Genomic DNA, 18,432 nt, shown 5'->3' with positions numbered 1-18,432 from the left:
AAGGACAAACAGACTCTACCTCTAGGCTCTCCCCGCCCCCAAGCCAGATACAGAATGTGCGGGGACCTCCAGTGGGCTTCGGTCTTTCCAACCTGCAACTAGTGTTGGTAAACGGGGAAGAAAGAAGAAGTGTGGCATCTAATGGATTTTGCAGCTACATCTGCAAATGAACTGGCTCACACTTTTCCTCCCTGAAAGCCAAACTAGAGGTAAAATACTAGAATGATACAACATAAAACAACACAGTGACTACCCAGACCAGCGATGGTGGACAACTATTTAAAAGTAAAAAAATCTATGTCAAAGGTCAAAGTTAACCAAGAAATCCAGGTGTGTTAGAACGTACCCCAAGTGCTGATTATATATGTCAGTTCATCTATGAAAGATGGCAAGTTTCAAGGGCCCTTTCTTACATTCACAGGCTGATTTTCCTGATCCCTCCAACTCTTTTCAGCAACAGAGATTAAAAACAAACAAACAAACAAAAACTATTACTTGAAAAAAAGACTTTCCCATATGAGTCATTTTATTTACATATGGTCTGTGATGTTCCAGCAGGAACTTCTGATGGCTTTTCCAAAAACAACATTTCCGAGGTGAAGGAAATCCTGACGCCCATGTAGTCCAACTTCCACTTGATACGTGAAATCAGACTACAGAATAATGTTCAGTGTGTGTGTTTGACAGAGAACACCCCTTCCAGCTGGCCCATTTCCATCTGAGGGTAATTCTGCTCTAAATTTTCTTTTTATATTGACCCCACCTCTGGGTCTAACTCATCTGGTTCTATCTTCAACTTCCAGACGCCTTTCAAGATGTCTAAAATCCCTCTCTCATGCTGGCCCATTTAGTATTTAAAATACAGCAATCCAGGAGGATGGTTAAAGAATGCTGTTACAACCACAGAGCAGACTATTTATAAAGTCATTAAAAGTTATGTTTAAATAATATATGTAATAACATGTAAAAATGCTCATGAAATGATATTCAATGGGAAAAAAAACCAAACAAAAACAAAAGTCTAAACCTATACAGGAGATAGAATCACAAATGTAAGTGTAGGTGCATTGTGTGTGTGTGGATGTATGGGGGCGGGGGGAGTGAAAGAGAAGAGAGAAAGAATGAATAAGAAAACTAAGAGTTGAGAATTGTGGATCCTAACTACTATATATAACATAGATAAACAACAAAATCCTACTGTATAGCACAGGGAATTTTATTCAATACCTATGATAAAGAAGAATATGAAAAGGAATATGTTTATCTCTATGTATAACTGAATCACTCTGCTGTACACCAGAAATTGACACAGCATTGTAAATCGACTATACGTCAATAAAGAAAGAAAAGAAAACTAAGAGAAATTTAAGAACACTGGAGGATAAATGAACACTGCTACTGATGGTGGCATGATGAGTCACTTCTAAAATACTTCTTAGCATTTTCTAATATGAGCCTTGAATTCAGAACTTTGTAATTGTTGCATGCCTCTCTGTTCTCACACCCACTCCATACCCTTCGTATCTACTTACATCAAATTGGGAGTTCGAGATTCGCAGATACTAACTACTATCTGTAACACAGATAAACAACAAGTTCTTTCTGTATAGCACAGGGAACTATATTTACTATCTTGTAGTGACCTATAAACCTATAATGAAAAAGAATATGAAAACAAATACATGTACGTATATGGATGACTGAAACATTATGCTGTACACCAGAAATTGACCCAACATTATAAACTGACTAGACTTCAATTAAAAAACAAATGAAAAAACAAAACCAAGTCTTCCTCATCTGGCGTGATTTTGAGTACTCTCTCCTCTCCTCTGAACACACTCTAATCTGCCTCTTTCAGGAGCTGCCAAAAGCTGGACACAGTGTCCCAGGTGTGATGTTACTGGTGTAGGTGGAGTGGATATGGTCCCCCTTGCCCTGGACAGGGTCTTTCCAGGCATCTGATATCATGTTCCCTCTGGTGGCTTGTCTTCTGAAATCTCATGTTTACCTTTCAATCAACTAAACAGAGATGTTCTTTGTTAAAAATGGGTTGCTAACAGCATTTTTGGTCAGTCCCTATTCTTAGTTCCCCATCACAGAAATGGCTGACTGAAATAGTCCCTTCAATCATTTGTTCTAAAACACAAGGGGAATTATCCATTTTCTAAAGGGTAGTTACTTGATGGCATAGGTTGAATTCTATATTTTTTGTTTTGTTAATACATTGAAGTCTTACCCCCCAGAACCTGTGAGTGTGACCTCATTTGGAAATAGGGTTTTTGCAGACGGAATACCGTTGTGAGGTCATCCTGATTAGGGTGGGCTCTCATTCAATGACTAGTATTATTGTAAGAGAGAAATCTGGACACAGAGAGAAGACCATGTGAGAATGGACACAGGGGACACTATGTGACTACAGAGGCAGCGTTTGTAGTGGTGTGTCTACAAGCCAAGGGACACCAAGGAGTGCAACCACCAGAAGCTGGGATCCTCCCCCAGAGCCTTTGGAGAAAGTATGGCTCTGCTGACACCTTGATCTCAGACTTCCAGCCTCTGAACTGTGAGACAATAAATTTCTGTTTCAAGCCACCCAAGCTGGTGGTAATTTTTTATGGCCATTGTGAGGAAACGACTACATTTGGGAAAATATCATGATATAAATTTTTATAATCAACATCTTCTTAAATGGTAAACAATGTCTTTACTTCAGAAAATATTTTTCCAAGAAAAATATTTAAATTGTGATTATTTTGAGGATTTAATTTAGGTATCTCATCTAATGTCTTCTTCCTGATTTTCTAACAATGAAGTAAAACTGGATTTAACCAAGTAATAATAATACTTAAAACTGTCCACATATACTGAATGCTCATGGTGTGCCAGGCATTATGCTGAAACTTGTATATACGTCCTGCACATGCATATGCACGCACATATGCAGGTCTTACACACACGTTTTTAATATGTCTTTTACACAAAAACACACATTTAATATTCTATCTAGGGAACCAGCAAACCTCTTTGATTAAGAGGCAGATAAATATTTTAGGCTTTGCTGGCCACACAGTTCCCACTGCAATGACTCAACTTTGCAGCTAGAGATCACAAGCAGCCATAGAAAAAATGTACAAAATGGACGTGGCTGTGTCCCAATAAAATTTTATTTATAAAAACAGGTGGCGGCTGGAATTCGCCCTTGGGCTCTAGTTTGCTGACCACTTTGAAGAAGATAATAATGTTTTTATTGGTTCACAGGTGAAAGAACTGAGGCTAAAAGTTAAAAACTTTATGCAGAGTCACACAGTTACAACAGGGGGCGCTCTGGAGTCCCAACCAGGCATCAGACCTTCAGAAATTCCAGTTGTAATTACTCAGTGACACTGCCTCATCTCACAGGCAAGAACAATTCCATACTTCCCTCAAAAGTATATTAATTAAATAACAGACGCTAAGGAACTTTCTGATGACAATATTATCTTGGCAGAAAGAAATGTAACAACATGTTAGAAGCAAAACAAAGACAAGCTAAATACTATCAAATCAAAAAAGAAACTGCTATAAGCGTTCTAAAGAACATATAGATATGTCAGAGAAGATTTAGACAATTTCTATTAAGGTTCTGGGTTATTGATCATTAGTGTCTCAAATAGTCTATACATAAGACCACAGAGCAATAATGTAAATGAGAAAGGAGAGAAAAAAGAAATGTAAGGGAATCTGTAAAAGCGTGATGCACATCTCAACATTTCTGTTGGTTTTCCAGCTGAAAAAAAAAAGCAATTCAAGGGATTTTTTTAAAGTTCAAGAAGACAAAGAAGGAGAAGGAACAGTGAGGTGTGATGCCCCCTCCTTTGACTGGACAGCTGCACCCTCCGTAAAGGACCTCGGTACAGCAAGTCCTCTGAACACTCAGTGCCTGGTAGGTCTTTATTCTCCCAGACTCTAGCAGCGTTCAACCGGGTGTCAAGCCATTCTGCTTAGAAGACACGACAACGTTAAATTTTCCGAAATCAGTGGAAAACTCACTCAGCATCACTATATGTAGTCTCTATGTTAAAAAAGAAAAAAGTACCTTTCCTTTAGCTGGTTCAGGTGGCTCTGATCAAGGAACACGGGAAACCCACCTGACTGATAAGACTTCAGAATGCCTTCTTTATTTAGTTGAAGGGATTAAATGACTGCCTTTTTCTCCTGGTACCCACTGCATGATGATAACATCTCTCAGATCCTTTGAATTGATAGCTTTGGAACAAAAGGCATATGACTGCCACTTGAGCTTGTTTTAATTCTGAGTAGAAAGAATTTATTTCCCAGAATACAGCTTTAGTTGAGCTTGGCAAAACCACACTGGGACGATGGATCCTCGCTTCATTTTCATAATTATCATAAATGCATACAGAAGCATAAATAAAGAATAAAAAATTAACTCCATGCAGATACTTGGGATAGGACATAAAGTGGCCGAGTGTCACCGCATTTAACTCCCTGCTGTAATAAATACCACAGACAAATAGAGTTAAATGGGTTAATTAGCCACCAGTGGCTATTTTAATTGCACTATTGAAAATCAGAGGCAAACACCAGAAGAATTCTCATCATCGGGGTTACCTGGGCTTTTAATGGGAGAGTTCACCTGGGACGGTGGCGTCTCTGAAACATCGTGTAACTGATTACCCCTCCTCCTCTCCTTTACCTTTCATAATTAGCTGCACACTATTAAGTTAATGCACATTTATCTACAACAATTCAATTCAGACTGCGAAGAATCTTTCTAGTCTATAATTACACTCCAGCTTAATTAGCATAATTTGCACTGCACATATTTTAATAGAGAAGCTGCCATTATGGGTTGGCTCCTCATGTGGAAACTCTTCCAGTGAACATCACGAGGAGAAACAAATGCCTCTTGCTCAAGAATTGCCTGGCGCACATGCACTGAGATGCTCTGAATCCTACTTTGGATGGGTGACAAATGCTGGGAAGGGCATCCCTTCCCAGGTTCCCAAGAGGGGACCTGATGGAATCTCTCGCACTGTCATTGCCCACTAAGGGCAGAAGCAGCAGAGGCTCCCCTTCCCTAGTTACCAATTGTCAACTGTGCCCCGTGATGCTGGGGTTCATCCTCAGTCTGTAAATGTCTGGTCTGAGGTGTGAAAACACCTCTATGGTTTATTTCGGATCTGTATCCACGGGCTTCAAATTCACCCACCACTAGGTGTCATCAGTTATTAACTGGGATGCAGATACACAGGGGCTTTAAAAGACTTTCATTAACTTAAAAGAGCCTAAGCAGCTTGGTCCCTCCTCCAAGGCTCCCTTGTCGGAGACCAAATAACCATGCGAGGGGACAGCCTGCTAGCCTGGCACTGAAATGGCAAATACTTAGCTATGTGATTTAATTGGATCACACCTATTCTGCAAATATTACAAACTTGTCTTACTAAGAAGCAAAATCGTCTGATTGAAAGGAACATCTTCAGTTCTAGTAGCCCAGTATATTCTGCATGGATATTTAACTATTAAAATGACTTCACACAGAGGGTGTGCAGTTCTTTTGGTGTTAACATTTTAACCAAGCCTTTCATTGTTTCTATTTGTTACTCCGAGGAAAGAGAGATGCATTTGCATCCTCTGAGTTTGCAACACTGAAAGGGCAGCGAAGGTATCAGAGGAGGGATAAAAGGATGTGCCTGGAGGGGAATGAGACATTGTTGCTGCTGTGCAGGAAAAAACTTTCCAAAAGAGAACTATCGAGGAAGAAGATGGATCAAACCATTAACGGTGAAACCCAAGGAACTCTACCTCTAACGTGAAAGTGCCAAGGGCAGAAGTGCCAGGGATCTTGTATGAAGTGGGGTTTTCAAAGATGCCTGATATCAGTGTAATTTCTGGAAAATCCAGGTAGTTCCATGAGACACAGGACGTGCCTCCTGTATCTCAGATCCTTCCATATTTCCTTTTCCAGATGTGTGTTAGAAACTGAAAGCATATTTTAAAAAATTCTGAATGAACTTAAGAGTCACCTCAGTAAGGTACCTATATACTTTCTCAATTACCAAAGTACAACTTAAAAATAACGAAAGCACGTAAAGTATTATCATGCTATTTACACTAAATGAAAAAAAATTATATAATGAAGGTTTATATACTTATATACACATTGCAATCTGTATTTTTTTATAGTATCACTTTTCAACCAGTTAGAGCTCATATGTCTGATGAAGTTACTTAAATTTGTACTATTTCTTCCAAATTATGGTTATGTTTGTTTGTTTGTTTGTTTGTTTGTTTGTTTTCCAAACAGCAAATGATATGTATGCTGGCCCTTTTCCCAATAGTGTTCTTAAAGGTGTCTGAAGAGGTGTAGGACGTTCCTTAAAGCTAAACTGTCTTGGTTTTGACCACGGCATTAACGCTTCCTCTGAAGGAGGCACAGCAGGGAAAGAGCTCAGAGCAGTGCCCATCCCAGCAAGCGACACTGACTCACTCACCTTTCATCCTTCCCTGGCCTTGAGAAACAGAACAGAACAGCTTTATAACACTTGGGGCCCTATATCTGAATGATCTGAAATCTATTCTGGGCTATAATTAAATGCTAGAAAAAGAAAAAAAGGTTTCTCTGGTTTATTGATCCTGGCCAAAACAGACATCGTCTTCAATTTTAAAAAGAGCACATTGTTTCTTCACTTAAAAATTTCAAGCTAAATTTACATTGCATCCAACTGGACCAGAGCACGTATTGAACTTGTAGTATTGTCAGAGGGCCGAACGAACTGGCACACGTTTACATGTGTAATTAAAGAAACAAGCGCTCTGGTCTCCATGAAGAGTATATGCATGTGAGGTTCATAATTTATGTCTGGCAGAAACATAAATACTTACAAAAAGGGTGCCTCTTTTTGAAACTGCTGCCAGAGTTCCTCTCTAGACTCGCACTTTGGAGCCCTGCAGAATGATTTTTACAGGAGTAAGCCACGCCCGCCCCCTAACCTCAGAATGTGCAGGACGTCATCAATTTTTACATTTACATAGCATAAACCCAAGGCAGAAGTGTTCAGAAAGTTAGACATCTAATGCAGTAGCAATGGAAAATTATAAAACATGGAATCCTGAATTGCATGATTATGCTAATCTTGGGAATATTAATTCTTTTCCAAAAGCTTTCATGTTCATAAAACACTGACATTCACAAACACTGTATTTCATCACCTCTGAGTTCTAAGTCGCAAACAAAAACTTCATGATAAGCTTGAATACAATTTGTATTTAAACTTCAATTACAGGTTCACTTTCCAAAAGGCTGGAATTTACTAGAATTTCTTCCACCTAGAAAAACTTCTCCAAAGTGGGGCTATTTTTATTTTTATTTTGTTCACAAACAAAAAGTGCAACCTGGTAGGGTTTCTGGTAAGGTTTTTGCTCCACACTATTTTTTAAAGTCCTAACAAGCAACTACTAATGTATTTACCTGGAGACCCACACATTAAGTAATGCAGTTAATACACACTGGTTAACACCAACTGGTGAGCGACTGCACGTGACAACTGTGCAACTTACCAGGTACACCGCTGCGTCTCTGTAAGCCTACACTTCATAGGCACTCAAAGGAAAACAATACGGTACTATGGTTAAAAAAAAACAACAGCCACTGTAATATTTGGATTGTGAGAATTCTCACACTTTTGCAGCGTCAGACTTCTGGCTGGACTGATTTTTATTCAACAGGGAGACAATAGATTATGTAACGCTCATAAAAAATACAGGATCCCTGTTTCAACACATGGTGTCATTAGAAGCAGTATTAGTGAGGATCAAGCTCTTTTCTCCCCAAATCAGTGTTCAACATTATACTTCCAGGCTATGTCTCTTAATACTTCCTTTGATTGGTGTTACTGGATTACTGCAACCCAATCCTTAGCCTTAATATCACCAGAAAGCTTAAAACAGCAGATAAGAAGCCTACAATAACCAGCAGATAGAAAAAGCTAACGAAATAATAGTTCGCGTAAATGCCATGTGGAACCAAACATAAAACTATTTATCTAAATTAAATTATAGGATGCATTTCCAGGAAGTAATCTGCTAATTTTTATGCTTTGGCACTGGGCCATAAAAGACAAGGTATCTGGGAGAATAAAAGAAGCATGTTAATCACTGCTATCACTAAGACGTTAGCACTGCTTCTCAGCGTTTCAGCAACGTGCCACATGTGAAATGTCTGCACTGCAACTCAGTCCATCCACACGCAAGCACACGTAAATGCAGGCATGATGAAGCAGGGAAAAGGTATCCTAAGATACACACATTAATTAGGTTCTGTTCTGTTCTGTTCTACTCTGCTCTGTTAAATTCTTTCCAAAACACAGTTCATGATCAAGAAAACTATTTTACTGCCCAATAAGGGTCATAATCTGCAGTTTAAAAATGTGTATACAAACACACATACGTAAACACATGTACGTATGTATCTCTATAAACACACATACACACACATCTATGCACATATGTATATACAATATATGTATTATGCATATGTATACATTCATATGTGAGAGCTAGATAAACAAGCATACACATCACATATAAAGTCCTGCACATAAAACAGTAATTGTTTAATAATTTGGGTAATAATTAACTTCAAAGGCTAAAATTAGACCAGAAGAAAAAGATGATTTTAACTTTATTTAAATTTCTGGTTTATTCGGCATTTTCCCCCTTCCCTTCCTCCACACGTATGAAACACTTTTCAGAGACACATGAGGGTGATGAGAATGACAATGATGGTGACAAAATAACACAGCCCACCTCCAACAGAGCTCTTAGTCCCACTTCTCAGATGGGCTTCGCTGCCCTTCTCAGATACTTTCTATTCAAATGACAAGGGAACACCGGGCTCCCATGATCCATGGGGAAGGACCATGTTGTCCCTGAATATCTCATGTCATCTGCAAATCTGGCTTCAAGTACCAGGTACATCGCCACCAAGGGCTGGCTGAATGACAAGTGAATGGGAGAATGAAATAATGAGACGAGACTTCATGATCTTGAGATACGAACCATCCCACTCAATATAAGGAGAAAGCTTTTATCAGGAAGGAGACAAATTGTGTAAAATACGATGGCCAAGCTGTTTTCAGAATGCAAACTAAAACATTTAAAAACATTTTCCTAACAAGTATAACTTCTATTTTCTAAAAGGACACACAATTATAATTTTTAAAATACCAGTTCCTGACAAACAGAGTGAGAGTTCAGATTATTTTTGCACTCAAATTTGTGAACTGATTCCAAAAACACAGCAATGTGAGATTATTTTTCTGACACAATTATGTCATTTCTTCCTCCAATCACGCACCATCTACTGTGGAAAACACTACTCCATAGGCACTCATATTAATTTATCACCAGTTATGACATGATTCATTAGCATCATGTAGCTGGAGGTATTTGATAATGTTATTGCTGTCAGCATTTGGGGGATTTCTTTTTACTGTGTTATTTTGAGAAAGTAAATATTCTCAGTATTTGCATATATTTTGCATTAAGACTCACAACAAAAATATATCTTAGACTCACAGTCACACACACACACACACACACACACACTCAACTCTGATACTCCTTTTCCAAGATACCAAACCAAACTTTCCCTCGTAGGGGCATTGTAATTATTCTGTTCTAGTTTTTCCTATTCAATCTTTTAAATGCGGGTCAAAACCTTCTAAGATGATTTTACTACTCACTTGTAGGTGGTCCCCAGCTGGAAAATAAAATTGTACTAATTCAATCAGGCCATAGGCTCCTGAATTTTATAAGAGATAGATAGATAAAGGAAATTTTATAGATAGAATGCATCTGTCTCATAAAAACATCACAGATACTCATTTTAATCACTTAAGACTCAAAGGGCCACCTTCCTAAAACATGTTTGGGAAAAGTATTGGCTTTCTATTTCTGAGAAAGAATACTAGAAATTAGACCCACGAGCACATAAAATCAATGATATGGCAGAACAGGGTCAGCTCCTGGGCCGCATCCAGGCTATCTCCTGTGCTAGAAATGGCTTTAACGGATGAACGTTTACAATAAATCTGAGGGTTGGGAACATTAAACTCTGAACCTCAGTCACACAAAATGTTATCTCCTGTCATTTTAAAATTGTTAAATTATTAATCTAGACACCTGTCAACTCAGACAGTGATCTGGCTGCAGCCTTAACCACACTCTGGTGCCCAGGTGAGCACACAAGTGATGCACCAGGTGCCTGACAAGCACAGGGGCCCCCTGGTGCTCTGGATGTGAAATTGTCCCCTTGATTCCTCTAAAGAGGAGACTCTCTGCAGGCAGGGAAACTCAGTTTGTTAAACATAACTTCGCTTTTGTTTTAATAGCTATATGCACAAAGGAAAATCGGGCTTTTCTTTCAATGAAATTGCTTTTCCACCTGATTCCCACGATGTCAAAGAAGGAACACGGAGCGGCAGCCGGAGACATTCCACTTGGTAAGCATCTCAGTGAAATGAGTACTTCCTGTCTTCCTCGCGACAGCAACTGCGCTCTGAATCACGGCCACTTACGGGCCGGGATAAATGGCGTTATTGAGCGATCTCATGTTTATTACATTCAGGAAATTCTCATTTGTTTTTAGTTGGCACGAAGCAGCACGGATGAGCTTCCTCCGTGTGTATATTCCACTAGAAAAATAAAGTTTTACTCTATCCTGATACACAGTTAAGTTTCCCTAAAATGATGTTCTGCTGCTTTGGGCATTGAGATTTTAACATTTAGCACTGGGAAAACACAGCTTGGATGAAGCCATAGATTTTTCTAGGGAATATTTATGTTTTCTGCTTTTAATTTTTGCCATGTTTTTCCTCGACTGTTCCTGCTCCTCTCTCTCTCCTCTCCTAGCATGATAAGTACTTCTCTTTAGAAGATGCTGAAAGGGAAACCTTAATGATCTCCACCAATATTCATTCTTTGTTCTCATCTTAACTAAGGGGGAAGCCAACCTTACTGGTGGAATCACTGATGGTTTTACTTACAGGCAATATTTTACAACTTTATGAGAATCTTACTTAATTTTCATATGACATATATTAATCAAAGCCTTGTTGTTAAGGTCTTTGAGTTTATGTATGTGTGGTATTTGTATGACTGCTTTGGGTCTTTATTAAATTTTTGTTGGTTGTATGTCTGATTTAGCAATAAATAATGGCTTTTTAAGTGAAGCTACCATCTTATCAATTTCCCATTTCATGTGAATGCCCAGTGAAGTTCATTGGTAAAAATGTTAGAGAAACCTATGTATGAAAAAAAACTCCAATGTCAATTACAAACATCTTTTGCAGAGTAATTAGAAAACACACATGTGAAGGAACCCTACTTCAGGATGACACCTGCACCCCAATGTTCATAGCAGCACTATTTACAGTAGCCAAGACATGGAAACAGCCTAAATGTCCATCAATGGATGACTGGATAAAGAAGATGTGGTATATGTATACAATGGAATACTACTCAGCCATAAAAACTGACAACATAATGCCATTTGCAGCAACATGGATGCTCCTGAAGAATGTCATTCTAAGTGAAGCAAGCCAGAAAGAGAAAGAAAAATACCATATGAGATTGCTCATATGAGGAATCTAAAAAAACCAAACAAACAAAGCATAAATACAAAACAGAAATAGACTCACAGACATAGAATACAAACTTGTGGTTGCCAAGGGGGCGTAGGGTGGGAAGGGACAGACTGGGATTTCAAAATGTAGAATAGATAAACAAGATTGTATTGTATAGCACTGGGAAATATACACAAGAACTTATGGTAGCTCACAGAGAAAAAAATGTGACAATGAATATATATATATGTTCATGTATAAATGAAAAATTGTGCTGTACACTGGAATTTGACACAACATTGTAAAATGATTATAAATCAATAGAAAATGTTACATTGTTTAAAAAAAAAAGAAAACACACATGTGAAAACAACTAAAACAATTTCCACAAAAGCTAACTGATACAAAAAGATGTCCACAAAACATTAAAAATTTCCCTGGAACAAGATTTGTTCAAGGTTTAATTAACGTGGTCTTGCCACGTACATTACACTAAATATGATCTATCTGGAAATGGATCATAAACTCAAATAATCAAGTGTAATACAATGATTTTTTTTTCTCACTGCATAAAATGTTATAGTTCATTTTTGCTCTTAAGCCTCTAATGAAAATAATGGCATTTGTTCCAAGTAAAGGTTTTTTGTTGTTGAACAAAGAATTGTTTTTCAATGACAAAGAATTAGAAAGATTTAGAAGTATAGATGTCCGAGAAAGTTCTAAAAAAATACATTAAATATATCTTTGTCAACAGCTGATGCACATTTCATTTCTTAATAATCAAGGTAAAAAACAACCAAAATGAAATTATTTACAATTTTTAACACAAGGATAAAAAAATAAACTCTTATTTTAAATTCACGTATTCCTTTTCAAGTTAGGTCAAGGATCAACACTTAAATAAGCTAACTGAGCAGGTCCATTCTCATAATATCAGATTCTACAACAGTTCTTAAGTAGGCAAATAAACACAGTCTCTTAAAAATTACTTATGCTTTGGGTTCATCCTTGGAAATAAATGTCCTCCAACCACTAAGTTTGTCAGTTACAATCCTTGAAGATTAATACACACCTCATTGTTTTCTGAGAAGGTAATAAACTTGTAACCAAATAAAAAAATAATCTTTGTACTGGAACAACAAAACAACAACAAACAGTACATGTTGGACTCAACCGGCATTTGGTTCCCGTAGGGCGTTCCATAAATTTTAGCAACCTCATGGCGCAGGGCTGGGGAGACTGAAATGGCTGACTCTCACACTCTTTGCATGAACAAATGCAGCCTGGTATGAGGAGCGGGTGGGTAACTGTCCTCAACAGGGCTTCTAAGGGCCAGGCACTGTTGCAAGAGCTTTGTATATAAATCTGTCTGTTTAATCCTCATGTGATCCTCTGATGCTAATATCACCCCCACTTTACAGATGGGGAAACTGAGGCACAGAGGAAGTGATCCAAGGTCACACAGCTAGCAAGTGGCAGGGGCGGGATTCAAACCCTGGCTCTTCTTGACTTCACAGCCCCGCCTCTGGATCAGCACTCAGGTTCAACAGCTGGTTAGCGGCGAAGTCAGACCAGGAACCCAGCTTCCAATTTCTGCTCTGTCTTCCCACTGAAGCCCGTGAGATGAGAGCACTGAGACAGGGACGGGCCGAGGCACCGGGCTCGGATCCTGCCTCTGTGGCTTCCTAGCTGTGTGCTGGGCTGTTTCATGGACACATCCTTGTTCTAAGCCACTTTGACAATGAGACAGTCCACCTCTCTGAGTTGCTCTGATGATGAATGAAAGCACCGTGGCGAGAGTACTTTTAATCAAGCAGATGCTCAACAAACATGCTCCCCTCCCTTTACGCCGCGCATCCTAGTCCCTTCTCTGTTTCTGGCTTATTATGTTCAAGGGAAATAATCCTGGGAAACAACTGGAATTGAAGTTTGACATGACTTCAAATTAATCAGGGTTCTGTTTTGTGCCAATCCATGGAAAATGCACCAAGCAAAATGCATTTCTTCAAAAGACATTTTACTAATTGTGTTTTCTGGTTGATTTACTGTCAGCAAGAGAAACGTACAATTTGTAGATAGCTGAATATCTGATTTTAATTCCCAAGTCATCCATGACTTGCACATGATCGAGAAAATACAGTTAAACACTGGACTTTGTTGTTTCTTTGAAACTCAAAACAGTTTAATTTATTTATATAATTGTTTTAAGTGACACAACTTAACAGGACACAAAATAACAATGAACACAAGAAATACACCACACCTCAAATTACAAAACTACATGTCATGGGTTACAAAGTGGCTCCTAGAAAGATGTGTTCAAGTCCTAGCCTCCAGGACCTGAGGATGGGACTTTATTTGAAATAGGGTCATTGCAGATGTAATTAAGTTAAGGGTCTTGACCCCAAATCATCCTTGACTTAGTGTGGGTCCTCAATCCAATGACTCGTGTCCTTACACGGGAAAGGAGAGAGAAATTTGAGACAAAGACACACAGGGGAGAAGGTGACATGAAGATGGTGGCAGAGATCGGAGGGACGCGGCCACAAGCCACAGAACACCTGGAGCCACTGGGAGCTGGGAGGGGGCGAGGAAGGGTCCTCCCCCAGAGCCTTCGGAGGGAGTCCGGCCTGGCTGGCACCTTGGTTTCAGTTTAGGGGTTCCAGAATTGTGAGAGAATAAAGCCCTACAAAATGAATACACTATATTTTTGAACAGAAAAAGAAACACATGGAGTGAAAATACTCTTTACTGTAGAGAACCACTTGAAAGTGTCCCTTGCCTTTCCACCTTCCTGATGCAGTGGGAGGAAGATTTACAGAATAATCCTAAGGACATAAGCTAAACATAGAACTCAATACATATGTTGATTCTATAAAGTTACTTAAGAAAATGTATTTAAAACTATCATTTTTATTAAGAATAACAGACATTACTCTACCCCCCCCCCGATTTTCTAGTTTCCTTCTTTAGGGAAGAGTAAATAAGTGACTTAGAAAAGAAAACATTTTGAACTCATTTGTTAATGGAGGAAAAAAGACCCTGAGAAGAGCTTTAGTTCTAGAAATCACAAGGGCAGCTTCCAAGTGCTGCTTTGGATGCGGTGTGGCTGCTCTGGGCTTCGATGCTGCGGGACGTGGGAGATGACAGCCCCACAGTGCTCCCCCTCCCCGTGCTCCCCCCAGGCACCCAGCCTCCCCCACGCTCCTCTCCCTCTCTGCGAACTCCCACCTCTGCACCTGTGCTGCGAAGCCTCCCGTCCTCGCCTCCCCTTTCACCTCTTGTCTTACCAGCTTCGCCTCCATCTTCCGTTCTGCCCTGGCCTCTTTTTGAAAAGGCCCCACGTCCGCCACCTGTCCCTGCAACCACGAGGTGCTCTTAACGCCTCACCAGCTCAGCTCTCTTGGCGCCACGCCGCCCCACGTCTCCATCAGTGGTCTGGAGGGACATGCAAACCCAGCGCTTCTCTCCACTCCTCATTCCCCGCAACCTCTTCCCAGCGCCCTTGAGCCTTCCTGCCGTCAGTGTCTGCCTTTGAACTACCTTTGCCTCCCTCCCGCCTCTGACTGCTCACTGGGCCTCCTCCATGGGGTCTGTTTCTTTTTCTGTTGTTCATATATCCTGCACGTACTCACTCATAGGAGCACCTATTATGTGCTGGGCATGGAGACGAGGAAGAAAGAGTCCTTTCCCCATAGAGCTCACACGCTGTGGGGGAGACAAGCCAGAGGGAAGACATCAAAGTACATCTGGCCGTCCCAAGTGCTAAAGAGAACAGGCAGAGACTTGATCCTGGGGAGCCTCTGACGAGGAGGTGACATCTGAGGAAGTGCTATCCTGGCTGCCGCCAGGAGAGGAGGCTGGGGCAGGGGCGGGGACGGAATGAGGGAGGCCAGTTAGGGTGCCCAGGGTGTCACGGGTGAGCCACTGCAACGCAGACGGTAATGAACGCCTTGAGCCTGGATGAGCTCACTGGGAAATGCATGAAGCTGGACAGAGAAGTGGTCCAAGGGCTGGGCCTGGGGCGCCCCTACACTCTCGGGGGTCATACTAACTTCTTGATACACTGTCTTTTGGGACTAGAGGTGGACTAAGGTGATGATATAATTTGTTGTCAAAACTGGGACACCTCTGAGACTGATACGGGGTGATGTAAACAATCGCACTGGGGAAAACAGGCATTGCGTTGTCCGGGGCATATGAGGAAGGATGATTGCTTGATTCCGTATACAATGGCCTCCTGACTTTGCACTGCCAATCCAGAACTCCCTGTCTTCCAGAATTGGCTACCTAGGCCTTGTTGATTCTCCCTTCAGACGTCTATGGGACATTTCACACTTAATGACCAAACTGTGACTGCGAAATTGCCTCCAGAACCGTGCCCCTCACCATCTTCAGCATCTCGGTGTGACAGCTCCAATCTGACAGCAGCCTGGACCCAAAGCCTACGCTGAGATGCCAACAAAGGATGCCTTCAAAATACACCTGTATCCTGAACTCGCCCCACCGCCATCCCTGCACCACACTGGCCCACGCCACCATCCTCTCTACCCCAGATTTCTGCACTGGCCTCCCTAACAGCGGGCCTCCCTGCTTTGAATCTTCCCTCTTGAGTCTACTTGCAAGAAGGCAGCCAGAGTGAGTTCCCCGGAGCTAAGTCAGTCCTGCCGCTCCGGCGCTCACTGTCTCCGGTGCCTCCTCACTTGAGGAAGAGCCCAACACATTCCATTCACTTTAAAGTCTGGTGCCTTCGATTACGCAGCCTGTTCCTGCTTTCTCCTCCCCCTCTTCCCTGTAAGCAGCCTTCACTGCAGATTGCAGACACTTACAATCCAGCATTGCCTTACTGCAGACGGAAAGGGACACAGGCCAGCAGTGTTCATATCAATCTACTAAAAGCTGACCCATATCGTGGGTGGGATAACAGACGTCTTAGCGCTCTCGGGCTGCCATCACAAAGGACCACAGACTCAGTGACATAGACAGTAGACATAATTTGTCACAGTTCTGCAGGCTGGGAAGTCTAAGATCAGGGTTCCAGTGTGACTGGGTTCTAGCAAGAGCTCTCTTCCTGACTGGCAGACGGCTGCCTTCCTGCTCCCTGTATCCTCACAGAGTGAGGCAGAGAGAGAGAGAGAGAGAGAGCGCTCTGATGTCTCTTCCTCTTTTCCATCCCACCAGGGCCCCACCCTTATGACCTTATTTAACCAAATCACCTCTTCAAAAGCTCTATCTCCAGATGCAGTCACATGGGGGTCAGGGCTTCAACATCTGCTTTATGGGGAGACACAATCCATCCCCAGCAACAAGGTGAGGTGTCCACTTGCACGGTTCTCTCCCGCACGCCGCTATAATTATCAAGTGCTTTCAGCTGTGCCCCGGGCCTCTTCCTTCCTCCAGTTTTCCTCTGAAGGTCTCATTCTGCCCCAGCCCTTGAGGAGTCCACTACCCCCCTTCTGGAGCCCCTCAGCCCCCTTCCCTGTGTGTCTTCACCTCCCAGGACACAACAGCGAGCAAGCAGGGAAGGGATGCGGACGTCAGTGGCTGGGGAAAGGCTCACTCCTGACCCAGGTGGGAGCAGCTGCAACAGCTCGGCACTGCCGAGGAGCGGTGGCAAAGAAGCAGCGAGAAAAAGACGGACCCCCGCCGCCAAAATCAGGACTTCTCTCCAACAAAATAGTACATAACATGTTTACCACGTGTGAATTCCTTAAGATAAACGAGAATTAATAAACATGTAGCTAGTTGACTGCAAAAAACACTGTACTGAGCACTTCATCTTTTTAGCCTTTCAACAGCAGCTCTGTGCTCCTTGCAGCAAGCGTTTCCTTCACCTTTCAGAAACGGTAACACGAGGCCAGTGAATTCCCGAGCACCTAAGTTCGGTGAGTGAAAGGGAAGGTCATGTATGTTTACACTGCTGACTGAAAGACGTTCCGGTAAACCATGTTTTAGGAGACGTTCACAAAGTCCATCAGCTTTTGTAAAATGCTCCTTTGACTGACTGACATCGCCCTGTGAACAGTGTTAGTGCTACTGAAATCAGACAGGCCTAGGAAATAGTATCCCATGAAGCAACAGGAAACTAACGGCCCAACAGCAAAACCTTGAAGGACTGTATGGAATAAAGTCAATGCTTGGAGACCGAATCTGGTCTCTTGTTGTGTGTATGAGTCTGCAAGGGCCGGCATAACAAAACAGCCCAGACTGGGCGGCTTAAACAAGACGCATCTGTCTTCTCACAGCTCTGGGCGCTGGAAGTCCAGCCAACACCAAGTTGTCAGCAGATATGGTTTCTTCTTATTTCTTTGTCTAAAATTGAGGTAGCATTGGTTTGTTACATTATAATTTGACTTCTGAATACACTCCAGTGTGCTCATCACCAAAACAATAGGGGCCACTTCACGAATTTGCAGGTCATCCGTGCCCAGGAGCCAGGCTAACCGTCTCTGTATCCGTCCAATTTTAGCGCACGTGCTGCTGAAGCGAGCACAGGGCTGGTCTCTTCTGAGGCCTCTCTCCTTGGCTTGTAGATGGATGTCTCTTCTCCCTGCATCCTCACATGGTCTTTCTTCCTGGCATGAGTCTTGTGTTCAAATTTCCTCTTCTTGCAAGGACACCAGTCCTACTGGATTAGAGCCTGCCCTGAAGTCCCTATTCAGCCACTTCTCAATGACCCTATGTCTATATGTAGTCACACTCTGAAGTCCTGGGGGCTAAGGCTTCAAAACATGAATTCTGGGGGACACAATTCAGGCCATGACAAGCACCTAACTTACTACTCCAAAACTTATAGCTTAAGACA

At 41.5% G+C, this 18,432-nt stretch overlaps 1 protein-coding gene and 1 non-coding gene across 4 annotated transcripts in view; both read right to left on the bottom strand.

Moving 5' to 3' along the window:
- CTNND2 (catenin delta 2) overlaps window positions 1–18,432 on the bottom strand; it is an 875,933-nt gene that overhangs the window by 274,958 nt on the left and 582,543 nt on the right. The window lies entirely within an intron of this gene.
- LOC116280119 (U6 spliceosomal RNA) lies at window positions 18,014–18,120 on the bottom strand. Its single transcript, XR_004189453.2, has one exon. It is a non-coding gene; the product is annotated as a U6 spliceosomal RNA (small nuclear RNA).

Source organism: Vicugna pacos, chromosome 3, assembly GCF_048564905.1.
Source record: "Vicugna pacos chromosome 3, VicPac4, whole genome shotgun sequence".
In the NCBI taxonomy this organism is placed as follows: domain Eukaryota; kingdom Metazoa; phylum Chordata; class Mammalia; order Artiodactyla; family Camelidae; genus Vicugna; species Vicugna pacos.
Note: the sequence above shows the minus strand (reverse complement) of the source record. Positions and strands in the feature narration are given on the sequence as shown.